At 42.7% G+C, this 13,047-nt stretch overlaps 1 pseudogene; it reads right to left on the bottom strand.

Moving 5' to 3' along the window:
- Positions 1–1,744: 1,744 nt before the first annotated feature.
- LOC137142835 (olfactory receptor 10C1-like) lies at positions 1,745–4,196 on the bottom strand (annotated as a pseudogene).
- Positions 4,197–13,047: the final 8,851 nt, after the last annotated feature.

The following is a 13,047-nucleotide window of genomic DNA, read 5'->3' as shown; positions in this document are numbered from 1 at the left end:
ATCAAAACTATTTTAAGGGGCACATCAATAAGCCAATTAATGAATACAGTTTGCAGCAGGAAATGAAACTTAACCACCTAATGTTTGCTCTGGCACCAGTTACCCCACCCTCAGTGTGCACTCCTCTCAACATCAGAGTTTTAGACGCTCGCATGCATGGGCATGCTAGAAGATCTTGATGCTGGGGAAAGCAGTCTGTTGGTCCAATAAAGACATCCACCCACAGCAACAAGGGGCAGAGAGATGCTAACTTGGGATCTTTCCAAACTGCACAAGCCCTCTGCAGATGGGAGATGTTATAACCAGAGGTCAGTCACCCTGGATTCTCGTTACAGAATAAGACCCCTTGGTCTCTTCTCAGAGTCAGACAGCCCTTTACAGTTTCTTTGCCGTCCACCTTCCCTTGCAAGCACTTTCCCAAATGACAAAGGTGGTGATTACTCACACAGCCTTCACTGCAGGCCTGCCTCAGTCAGTTCTGGGCACTCCAACCATCTCTGCCCGGACTCCAATGAAACCCAGCAACAGCTTCAAAGGTCAAAGCCCTAGCAGACTCTCAGCAGCAGCTCTTGGTTTGGACAGAGCTCCACAAAGCAATCTTCACCTCCCTGACCAGGATCTCAGCTCCACACCAAGGTGGAGCCCACCATATGCTCTCCTGGCTTCTCTCGGCAATGCAGGTCTCTCTCTCTTGCCCAAGGTATCATGGGAGTTGAAGTCTCCAACGCTGAGTTGCAGCATCCGGGATCTTCTCAACTGGATCAGTTCAGAGGTACCTCTAGTAGACAATGCATACAGTTAGGATACCCATCTGGAGTAGGGCATTGCCACTGTTCTAGTCCCCTTTAACCTAACAAGTACAAAGAATTTGAACAGGTATCTCCTACCTCTCAGGTCAATGTCCTAACCACTGGGCTATGGGAAATTCCAACTAAGTCTCCCTCAATTTCACCTGTTAATGCTGCTCCATATTTGATAAATACTTGCATATTCTTTGGCCAGAGAGTGTTTGTGAGAATGATTCTCTAGTGCTGTGGTGACGGTACTCCTCTGGAAAGTGGCGGCCCCAGAACTCAGTTGCCTTGCTCTGATGACTCTTTAATTATTTACGTAAAATGGAACTGCATTCAACGGGAGAGGCTGAATATCCCAGAGCTCAGTGGTTGCGGCACTCACCTGTGAGGTGGGAAACCCATCCACAAATCCCTTCACTTCATCAGACAGATAGGGAACTGAACTGCACCCTCTCCCATCTCCCAGCTAAGAACCCTAGTCTCTAAGCTAAAAGTTATGGGGATGGACCCAAATTCGCTTCCATTGTGTCTTGCAAGAAATCCCTCAGGAGTTTCTGTCTAGCTGCAGAAGACTGTCCCGGCCTGTAGATCCCAAGAATTAGAATGGGTCAAACAGTGGGAAGGGTGAGCAATGCAATTTAATATTCTGTTTTTTTCCCCCTCTATTTGTTTTTATTTTGTTGGGGTTTTTTTTTGTTTTGTTTTCATGTTCTAAAAGATTTACAGATTTTTAAACCAGAACGGGATCGAAAAAGTCCTCATTTACTTTCTTGACATTCAAAATTTTAACAAAATATTTCATTGAAATACAAACTTCAGAAGAAGTTGACCAGCTCTTCATTCGATAAGATACATTTCTTTATAATGCTGAGATACCTCTCTTCAGCACGGCAGAGTCTCTTAAGAGCTGAGATATTCCCCATGGGATAATCCAGTTGAAGGAATATTGTCTATTTTTGTAGATGAAAAACCTTCATCCTGGTTTTCCTCAAGGCATCTTTCACTTCCTTGTTTCTGAGGCTGTAGATAATGGGGTTCAAGATCGGAGTCACCACTGAGTAGAACAGAGAGAACAATGTGTTCACATCTGGAGACAAGCTGGATTTGGGGCTCACGTACATGATAAGGGCCGTCATGTAGAACAACGTCACCATGATGAGGTGTGAGGAGCAGGTGGAGAAGGCTCTGTGCCTGCCTTCGGCGGACCTAATTTTAAGGATGGTGAAAATGATACAGATGTAGGACATCAGGATCAGCATGAAAGGCAGCATGAGGATGAAGGCAGCACCCACAAAGATCTGGAGCTCGATCCAGTAGGTGTCCCCACACACCAGCTTCAGTACCGGCTGGATCTCACAGAAGAAAAGGTTGATCTCGTTGGAGCCACAAAGAGGAAGTGTGAAGACAAAGTTGTGTGTCTCAAGGCCACCAGGGTGCCACAGAGAGATGAGCCACCCATCAGCTGGATGCAAGTCCTCTTATTCATGATAGCCGTGTAGTGCAGCGGATTGCATATGGCCCTGTAGTGGTCATACGCCATAGACGCCAGGAGGCAGAACTCGGTAACACTGAAGAATAGAAAGAAATACATCTGTACAGGACAACTGACAAAGCACATGGCTTTATTCTCTGAGAGGTGATTGGCCAGCATCTTGGGCAGAATGACTGAGGTGTAGCAGCTATCCAGATAGGACAAGTTCCGGAGGAAGAAATACATAGGGTGTGAAGAGCTGGAATGACATTGATGGCAATTATAATGAGGATGTTGCCCAGCACTGTGACAATGTAAATGAACAGAAATATTACAAATAAAATGGAATTCATGTCTGGGTGATCAGAGAAGCCCAGTATGACAAACTCAGTCACGGAGGATTTCTTCGCATTTTCTCACTCAAAATATATCATCTTCAGAATTAAAAAGAAAAATTACACGTTAGTTTGATACTTTCAGTCAAGTCAAATTGACATCTATCTATCTATCTATACATACATACATACATACATACATCTCTGTCTTTTCACCTCTCTCTCCATGCATCCATCACTTTGTCCATCTGATATGAATCCGAATTGACACCATTTTGGTCAGATTCTCCTGTTACAAAGCTGTAAATCCAGAATAAGTTCATTAAAGTCAATGGTTCTCATTCCCTTCTCAGTTACACCAGCTTTATATTGGTGTGTGTTCCTCACCTCAGTGGAAATGCACCTCCTTCATACCAGCATAAGAGAGAAGAAAACTGAGAACAATGAATTTATAATTGTATAAAACACTGGTGCAATTGGAATCAGGTCCAATTGATTTATGCTGGTGGAACTGACATCAAAATCCACTGTCAAGTTTCTTGAAGCCTCTATGTTAAAGAAACACAATTAATATACCACCTTATGCGTCATTCTCGGCTGGTGTGTAGCACAATCATTGAAGTTAGACTGATAAATATCAACTGAGAATATAGACTTGCTTGTCGTACTTTCACTGCATAGCATTTCCAACTAACTACATGGGAAACACAGGAGGGAGCTGTGTTACAGAGATGGCCTACTTCTCTCTTTTCCAGGAAATTGACTTCTGTGCCATTAATTCTGATCTTATTCACTTTGGTCCATCTTTCTTCATGCCTCCACCTCTCTGTGTGACCCACCTATCTATCCATTAACTATAGGGAGTTGACATCCTTGACGTTAAATCGATTAGATGATACCGTTACTGTAGCATAAATTATATAAGTCTCCTGTCTAATACTTGTTGGTTTTACTCCACAGTTTCCTTGATCACTTAATTAAGTCCTTGCATTTTATCATCCAGTCTTTGTTGGTCTACAAGTTTCACACTTGGGGACACGGGTCAGTCCTCAGTGTCTCTTACACTTCACATCTCTCAACAAAAGATTTGTATTTCCTGAACTTTCTTCAGGTGCTGTTTCATTCATATTTGTCCTCAGTTTTTCTTCCATTTCTGGCTTCTGTCTTTCCTGTGTCACTACTCCCATGTCACTGCACCAAAATGTTTGTCTGTAGTTCTACATGACTAATCTCCCTTTGCAGGCATTCAGTCTCCATTTGCATACATTTGTATATTTAGAATAAAGGTCTCAATTGTGCAGTGATGCTCGGTCATTTCTTTCTCTGTATTGTCATTTCTCTCCTTCCAGTGTCGGAGGGAGCATTCGTTTGTCCAGCCTCTCTTTTCTGGTTTTACCAAAAGACAACCTCAGATCACATCTTGGTTTATAAGATGAGTCCTTCTCACTCTTTTGTCACAAAAGATCTCTGGTTCTTTGTTTGGACAGTTACACGATACATAAGGGTTGCCCATGTCCACACAACACTCCCAGATAAGCTCTTTAGAGGACACCTTTATGGCATTCATAATATTTATCAATTACCTGTATTCTCCATACTGATTTGGGTTCCCTCTGGGTGGGAAACCAGTATTTCTAGGCCATGGGGGTTTCTTCTTCTAGAATCCTAGAGTTTCACAAGGCTCTATGCCTTTGCTCCAATGCCTCTTTTTTTATTGACCCACAGTGGAAAAGCTTCAACAGGAAAGGCTAAGGGAGCCCTTTGTCAGACTGTCCCAACACAGCTGAGTGGGGGTTTTGTGAGTACCAGTGGGGCCTGATTTTGGGATTTAGGCATCTAAAGTGGCAGTTGGGTGCTAAAGTCCTGTTATGCAACTAGCCCATTTTGTCCATTTAAAGCACATCTTTTATAGGCAGTAGTAGGCCTCTCTTTACATTCATCCTTCTCATCAGATGATCTCCACATGCCATTTCAATTTACTTATGACATGCGTTAATTTCATTATTTTTTCCAGATTGACAGATCACAGATTTCCTGAATAAGGATCAATGGGAAATCAAACCAAAGTGACCAAATTCATTCTCCTGGGATTTTCCAATGACCCACAGATGCAGATTTTCCTCTTCCTGGTGTTTTTAATAGTTTATCTAATCACCCTTTTGGCGAACATGGTGATCATGCTGGTGGTAAGGACTGATCCTCACCTTCACACCCCTATGTACTTTCTCCTGTCTCATTTATCCTTTGTGGATATTTGCTATTCCTCGGTCATTGTCCCTAAGATGTTATGGAATTTCCTAGCAGAGCACAAACCATTTCTGTCCATGGCTGCCTTGCCCAGATGTTCTTCATTTTCCTGCCAGCTGTTACTGAAGTTTTCATTCTCTCGGCCATGGCTTATGACTGCTACACTGCCATCTGTGACCCGTTGCGTTACTTGGTGTAGTAAGAAGTGAGAGCTTAAGGCCTGTAAAACAGGCTAAGGCCTAAACGGAAAAAGCCGAGTGAACAGAAGTATGAGGGGTCACTCAAGTTAACTGAGACTGGTATAGGAAAGTGCTGATTCTGCAAGGTTGTAAGACTGCCAAAATATTACTAAAATATGTAGTAGGTATAAGAGGTACCAAGATACTAACTCTCTGAAATGACACTTTGATGGGTAGAAATGATACATGGAGTGGCGGTGCCCAAATCAGCCAATCAACGGAAAAAGGTGGCATTAGACTACGTCAGGAGGGTGGCAACTACCTACGTGAAAGGGGGCAGACCGAAAGTGTATGTAACAGTGTATAAAAAAGGGTGTCAGAGAGAATACCGGTGTCCGGTCTAGGGGATAACAGACAATCCCGCCTTTGGGCCAAGACCATTGTAACGCCGCCAATATGAAACTGACCCAGAGATACTCTGTAAGTCATTTCTCATTGTGCCGCATGCAATAAACCTGGCTTGGGCGCCTTCGTTACTCAGCTAATCTGTGGTCGTGTCGACTCATTCGATCGTGAGAGCTGTCTCAGTTTCCTGGCCAAGGCTGGGACAGCATCTACACAGGGACACATGCACGCAGCCTACACTGATAAACACTGGTGACCAACACACCGAGTACCACATGTAGCATTTTCCGTTATCCCCTAGACCTAATACCACCTTTTACTTTGGGCCAAAGCCTCAGTTGGTCTAAATCAGTGTGGCTCCCTTGTGCTCAGTAGGCCAGATCCCCATTGAGTAGAAGAGACACTGGAGCAAAGGGGACTGGATCCTGGGTCTCGATTTAGGGTGAGTGCTACAGGTGCCAGGTTCTAGAGCCATTCATGCTCTCTCTCTCTCTCTCTTTGCCAATATCTCTTTCAGTCTGGCCCACTGACTGCAATGGTGCTATGGTCTATTTATTCCACTGGAGGATCTGTCCAGTTCTATACAATGAACATTTTGGTCTATTACACTCTGTAATTCTTCCAGAGTATTTTGTTGAAAACCCTATTTAATATCTGTAGAACCTGATAGGATTCATTAATGCCTACGGATGTCTCTAGGATTTTCCAATGATAATAGTAAATTATAATAATAATAATAAATTCACAGCATCACAGCTTGTGGAAAGGAGCGTGACTACTCTGATATTTGCCAACTGAGGACCTTGCTTCAGCAAATGAAGTTATGACTCAGAATCTACCTCTTGTCAAAGTTGGATTTACAGAGCTATAGATGGGGGTGAATGAAGAGTCAACCAATAGGGTGGGATTTTCAAAACAATTTAGGGGAATCAGGTGCTAACTCCTATTCACTGGGAAAAAATGCGGTCCCAGTGACATGCCCAAGGTCAACTGGAAAGTCTGAGGAGAGCAAGACATTGAATCCTGATCTCAACCATCCCTGTCCCTGCCTTGACTCACAAGACCATCCATGTGCCCACTGGGAAGCTCTTCTAATGCCAGCCACTGAATGTGGCCCTGTCCCTGTTAAGAAGGACACCACCCTCCCCTCCGATTTTCACAGGGAGAGTTTCATCTTTCACATCCTTCACAAAAAATGAACAGAGCTGGTTGAAAATGGTAATGATTTCATGAAAAATATCACGTCCTTTTCATCAAAATTCAAAACTTTTGCAACCAGCTCATTGAATAGAAAATAGCAAGATTTAGCTACTGCCACCTGCAAATTTTGCAGGCTGTCCTGCCTACTGAATGTCAATCTGTCGGACTGTAATTTTTTTAAAACAGGAATGGTGACTATTTCTATGTTTGTTAATTCTGTTCAAAATTTTTTCCATGATTTTTTTTTTAAATCTGAAAGTGTGCTTACATCAAGATACTAATTTTCTGTGGTAAAATCTTAATTTTGAAGATAAATAATTCATTTTTATTGGGGGGGGGGAAGATTTCATTTCAATTTGACATCTCAAATGGAGGCTTTTTTTCAAAATGTCAGATTGAAATGAAAATTTCTTGTTTGAATTGACATTTTCACTAATTTTTTTTTAAAAATGACTCACCTCACGGGTCATTTTAAATAAAGATGTTCTTTCAAAATGATTGTTTTCATTTGAAATGGACATTTCAAGAGAAGATGTATCATTATAAAAAAATTTCCAAATGAAATGTTTCAACATTTCTGCATCCAAACCTTTTAATAATTTTTCATCTTATCAAAATTTCATTTTTTTGGCCTATGTTGCGATCAAAATACCAAGCTTCCTGTGTGGTGGAAAATCCTTTTTCATATTTAATGTTTTTATACTACCAAGTATAACAAGGAACTGATTTCATAGACAGAAAGGCCAGAAGGGAACATTTTGATCCACTAATCTTACCTCCTGTACAAAACAGGCCAGAGGACTTTCCCAAAATAATTCCTAGAGCAGATCTCACTCTACTGTACTATACATGTAAAAATAACAAGGAAGTGGTTTCTCCAGTTTCTCAGTTGTTATATTTAAACTCTTTGGATTGTAGACTCTTTCTGATCTCACCTTAAACACTATGATTGGTATTTTGTTTGTGCTTAACAGATAATTGATGGTAATAAGCCTCTATAATTTGGGGATACATAACCTCACCAGTGTATTTAATACATGTTGTAATAATCAGGCCTACAAATTTACCCTCATTATGTAAAACGTATGTGACAATTGTGAGATAGTGAGGGCAGAGGGCAGTAGGAGAGTGCAGGAAGGGAGGTATGTGAGCCCAAGAATGCTCAGGGCTCTGTTCCCTGCAGATTAGCTAGGTGCCATTAGGGGGCAATTAGGGGCAGCTGGGGCCAGTGAAGGATCAGCCAGGAGCCTCATAAAAGCCCTCCGCCCCAAACAGTCAGAGCACAAGCAGGAGGAGTGTGCTGTGCTGTGCTGTGCTGTGCTGTGCTGTGCTGTGCTGTGCTGTGCTGTGCTGTGCTGTGCTGTGCTGTGCTGTGGATCGGATTGAAGTGAAGGGGAGTGGTGAAGTGAAGGTGGAGGAGCAGAACGGAGTGCAGAGGCCGGTGGACAAACGGAGGTATCTGGCTCAAGGAGCCAGAAGGAGGGGGAAAAGTAGCCCAGGGGAAGACAGTGCAGCTGGGAACACGGTGCCAGCAGCACATAGCTGCCTCTTCTAGGGCCCCTGGGCTGGGACCCGGAGGAGCGGGTGGGCCCGGGTCCCTACACCCCTCCTTAGGGAAGACGGGGTGACTGGACACGTCTGGCCCACTAGAGACAGTACAAGCGTGGGACCCACCAGAGGGGAGCTGACGGCTGCCACACAATTCATAAGATGTCAGAGTAGCCTGTAATAGCAAATAGTGACAGAAAAAGGCACAAAAGCAAGAAAGAAAGAGAATGAATTAGTCCAAAGGAAAATGTCTCCTGATAGAGCTCACAAACTGTGTTAAGATTATGCCTCATGAGTAAGAGAGTGTGACATCAAAAAATCAGTGAACCAAAATCAGTGTATCAGAAACTAGGCCTAACTGGTGGACAAAGTAATGAGGAGATGGGCTATTGCACCCATCACGCCCTTTTGAGGTTCTTAAATAAAGAGACTTTGGGAAGAAAAATCAACTACTGGAGTGACCTTCCCCATCATGGCTGCCACACCAACCTTCTCATGGGAATGTGGATCTTCTTCATCCTAATCCTGAGAAACATCCCGACCAGACCAGCCCAGGGAGCAGGAGGCAGATGATACCTTCAATACCTCCAGCTAAATCCCAGATACAACCTGAAACTTTCTCTTGCTCCGTCTTCCTCGCCAATAGAGTCCATATTCTAAAATGATTTTGTTTTCCTCAGATTTCACTCACCATTGAGTGTGAAAGTCTGGTGTATCACTTAAGTGTGGAAACACTTAAGCTATAAACATAATAGGAAGTGGTGCTGGCAATCCGTTACCAGGTGAAATTCATCCTTCGATACAGCATCCCAGCTGATGGACAGCAGCATAGCTCTACTGAAATAAACAGAGCTACACTGATATATGCCAGCTAAGAATCTTGCCTCAGTGAATAAACCTATTGTCCAAGATGGCTTTATAGAGACATAGTTTGGGTTAAATGAAGAGTGAACGAACGGGCTGGGATTTTCAAAAGAGTTAAGGAAGTTAGGTATCCAACTGTTATTGCATGGGAAATAACTAGCCCAAGTGACATTCCCAAGGTCAGACAGAAAGTCTGTGGAGTGCAAGACATTGAAGTGGGAACTCTTCCAGCCCTATCCATTTCATTTAGCTATAATACCATTCATCTGTGCACTGGTTGTCCCATCACTTTTTCCATGCCAGCCTACTATTGATGGAATGCGCTTCTTGTCCCAGTTAACAAAGACATGACCCTCTCCTCCCATTTTCACTAGGAAAATATCTTCTTTCACATTCTACACAACAACAACGACAAAGAAGAGCAGAGCTGCTTGAAAAAGGGAATATTTTCATGAAAGAATTGTGTCCCTCTTTCTCATCCAAATTAAAATCTATTGCAACCAGCTCATTTGAATATCAAATTGCATGACTTAGCTACTCCCATCGGCAAGTTTTGCAGACTGTCCTGCCTTCTGAGCCTCACTGTGTTGGACTGTAAATTCTTCAGGACAGGAATGATGATAACGGCTCTGTTTGTTAGTTCTGGTCAAAATTTTTCTCATACTTTTTTTTTATATGGAATTTTCTATGGGAAATGCTTAATTTTGGGGAAAAAATGTATTTGATTTTCTCTTGAGAAATTTGCTTACTCAAAATGAAATTATTTTTTTAAATGTGAAAATGAAATGAAAACTTCCATTTTGAATTGATTTTTTCATTTATATTGAACATAAAATAACTTATCTCAATGTCATTTGAAGTCAATATGTTCCTTCCAAATGAAAGTTTTCACTTGAAATGCACACTTCGCGAGGAAATATTTTGTTTCAATCAAAATTGCCAAAAGGAAATTTTTGACAGTGCGGCAGCCACATATTTTACATTTTAAAATTTTTCACCTTTTGGCCCATATTGGGATTAAAACAAACTTCAAAATATGGAATTTCCTGTGTGACAGAATTTGTTTTCTTCCTAAATATTTGCAGACCACCAAGTGAAACAAGGCACTAACCTCATAGATTCATAGATCAAAAGGGACTATTCTGATAATCGCATCTGACCTTCTGTATAACACAAGCCAGAGAATTTCCTCAGCTCCTATAGTGTTTCTTGCCCTCTTATATTATAAGTTCTATTATATTACCTGGGACCACTGTAGGCCAAGAGCAACTATTTTACCAGTGTTCAGGAGACAGGCGCAATTGTGACATCCTAACATCCTAGACTATGGCTGCAATCACGTTTTCCTGTGTTTGGAAACTCTGTGCTTGGAATCGCTTGCAGTTCTGTGTGCATTGCGTCTGTAACCTCTCACCGTTCAGTTTGTTGCTTAGAAATATTTTGAGATCTTTTATTACACAAGCAACTGCCTTGCTCGTATCTGAGAACAGTCACCGTGAATGTGCTTTGTTATTTTATGTCAGTGGAACGATCCATATTGATGCCTAATTCCACCCTAGCATTTCTAGTATTAGAATAACTTGTACTCCCCTTTTTTGTAATATATATATATATATACATATTGTTTAGGGGGAATGCAGCTTTAATTGAAAGTTGTAATTTTTGTTTTAAGTTTGTTTGTGTGTTTATTGAAGTAGAAGTTAGCTAGTGTGACTGAGGAATAAATGGTGTGTGTGTGATAATGAGGTAAAAGGTGACAACTCTAAGTCTCCCTGATAACAGGAAGGGAGTGAAGCAAGATTTCATTGTAACAACGTTTATGGTCCAGATGGCCAAAGAACGCGAGATCAAGATAACCCTGGGTCCAAAAGGGTCGACCCCGCAAGGACAGGAACAAGACAAAGTGTGAAACAGGAATTGAGATAAAGGAAAGCAGTCATGTTTGCAACATGACAAGTGATTAATATGATAAAGCAACATAACACAGCAAGATCCATAGACCCGAATGGGGATGGACCACTATAAAGATGGGGTAAAAAGATGAGGACTTTGGGTTTGGTTCTACAATCATCCTCCAGGAGCATCGGTGTGCACCGGAAGACCCCTGCTCCCTCCCTCATGTCTTAGCCACCTGGCCTGTGGACTAACACGAGCAACTGAGGCTGGTAACTGCACTCTACCTCTGTAGAACTTTGTGTGTGTGTGTGAATGTATTAGAATAAATGTATTGCAAATTGTTTTTGTTGTAAAGAATTTTAGTATTCACAATAAATGTGGTGTATTGCCTTGTCCCCCTGAATAAGATCCTGCTGTTTATTTTACAAGTATAATACTACCCACCACGGGCAACACACGCACACCCCTCTTCAGGTTGCGAACCCTGACCAGTCTGAGTATCCCCCCGCAGTGTCCAGCACCTGGTCTAGTGGACACTCACAGAATCCCCAGGTCTTGTATCCCCAAAGGAACAGGACACCCCAGATCTGATTAACACACAGCACTTAGATGGGATGAGGGGAAAAGCAAGTATACATTTATTTAACAAAGATCAGAGATTCAAATGTTAGCCAGCCGAAGTGTTGGAAACAAAGGATGACACATATAACGAAACGTCAACAAATATAGACCATACACTTAACTAACACAAGACCATTCTGCCTATGAAGTTTAGCTCGCCCAAAGCTCTTCTGCCAGCATTTAACAGCCAGACTGGCTGTGATCCTTTTTTCATGAAGCAAACACATTGCCATCTTATCCCCTAAGTGAAGGACGTGGATTGAGTTTCTGTACCTGTTGTTATAGTCCAAAAGTCTATTGTCTTCGCTTGTAAATAGATCTCTTTCCCGCAGGTTTAAAACTCCCTTTTTCTGAAGATTTTACAGTCCCTTCCCTGGCATTCAGCTGACTGTAAATGGCAGTCCACTGTGAAGCAGGTCCTACTTAATGTACGTGTGTTCCAACTGAGTAATAACACAGCTGCCTGAAGGAAACTTGTTTATTGACTACTGGTGACTGGCCACAACTCACAGACCATAAGAACATAATTTTCAGTATAGATACATAACTCCTTACATATTATCCATACATACCACTCACAGTGTTTATGATAACCACTGGGACACAGGCTTTCTGGAGTAACCTTCCATAGCACGCTTTGGCACACTAGTTTGTGGGTAGTAGACCCAGGGGATCCATGCACCCTGTGACTTCTGCCAGTTGGCAACAAACAGTCCCCGGGTCACACTATGCGATGGGTAGGGAGAGAGAGATGACTGAGAATGGGACCCACCAAAGCCCGCACCTAGGCTGGGAGCTGCTTCCTCTACCCAAAACCAGATTCTGACAAGAGGAGCGTGTCCCAAGCCATGCCCCTCTCAAAGCAATAGGCACCTACATCTGGGCTGCAGGGAGGTGCTCTTCTTCATTGGCGATCCACGAATGGGAAACACAAAACAGTTAGGGGGGAGAAGCTCTCCTTTATCATTTGTAGCCTCCGCAGTCAAGGAACTTACCCGAGGTGTAGGAAACTCTGCTTCAATTCCCCTGACTGCCATAGCAACGTGTATGTCCACAGCCAGAAAGTTAGGCCCTTAGAGAACTTACAGCAAACAATTAGATGTCTAGTGAACTTAGGGTGAAGCAGCACCTGAGTGTGTGTGTGGGGTGGGCAGGGGGTTGTGGATCATAACAGTGCCTAAATCTGGGGCTTAGGGGCCTAAGTCCCTAGGTGGATCTCACCTTTAGTGACCTTCTCAGCAATTATGGAAACATCTGAGCACATGTCACTTCAAGTAACTCAGTAGGTGCCATTTTCCTTCCACCCAACTCTGATTTCTAGCACAAGCTTAGATAACCAGTCAAGTGACATCCTCATCACCTGTCACCCACTTTGAGCAAGTTACAATGCACACCTCTGACAAACAGACCCGCCAGATTCTGCTCCTCTGACTGATGGGCTGGGATCACTTGCTCTCCATTTCATTTCAACTCCAGCCTCCAGTGCC

Source organism: Emydura macquarii, unplaced genomic scaffold (genome assembly GCF_026122565.2).
Source record: "Emydura macquarii macquarii isolate MOO-44397 ecotype Brisbane River unplaced genomic scaffold, CSIRO-AGI_Emac_v2 contig_3251, whole genome shotgun sequence".
NCBI classification, from domain to species: Eukaryota; Metazoa; Chordata; order Testudines; family Chelidae; genus Emydura; species Emydura macquarii.
Note: the sequence above shows the minus strand (reverse complement) of the source record. Positions and strands in the feature narration are given on the sequence as shown.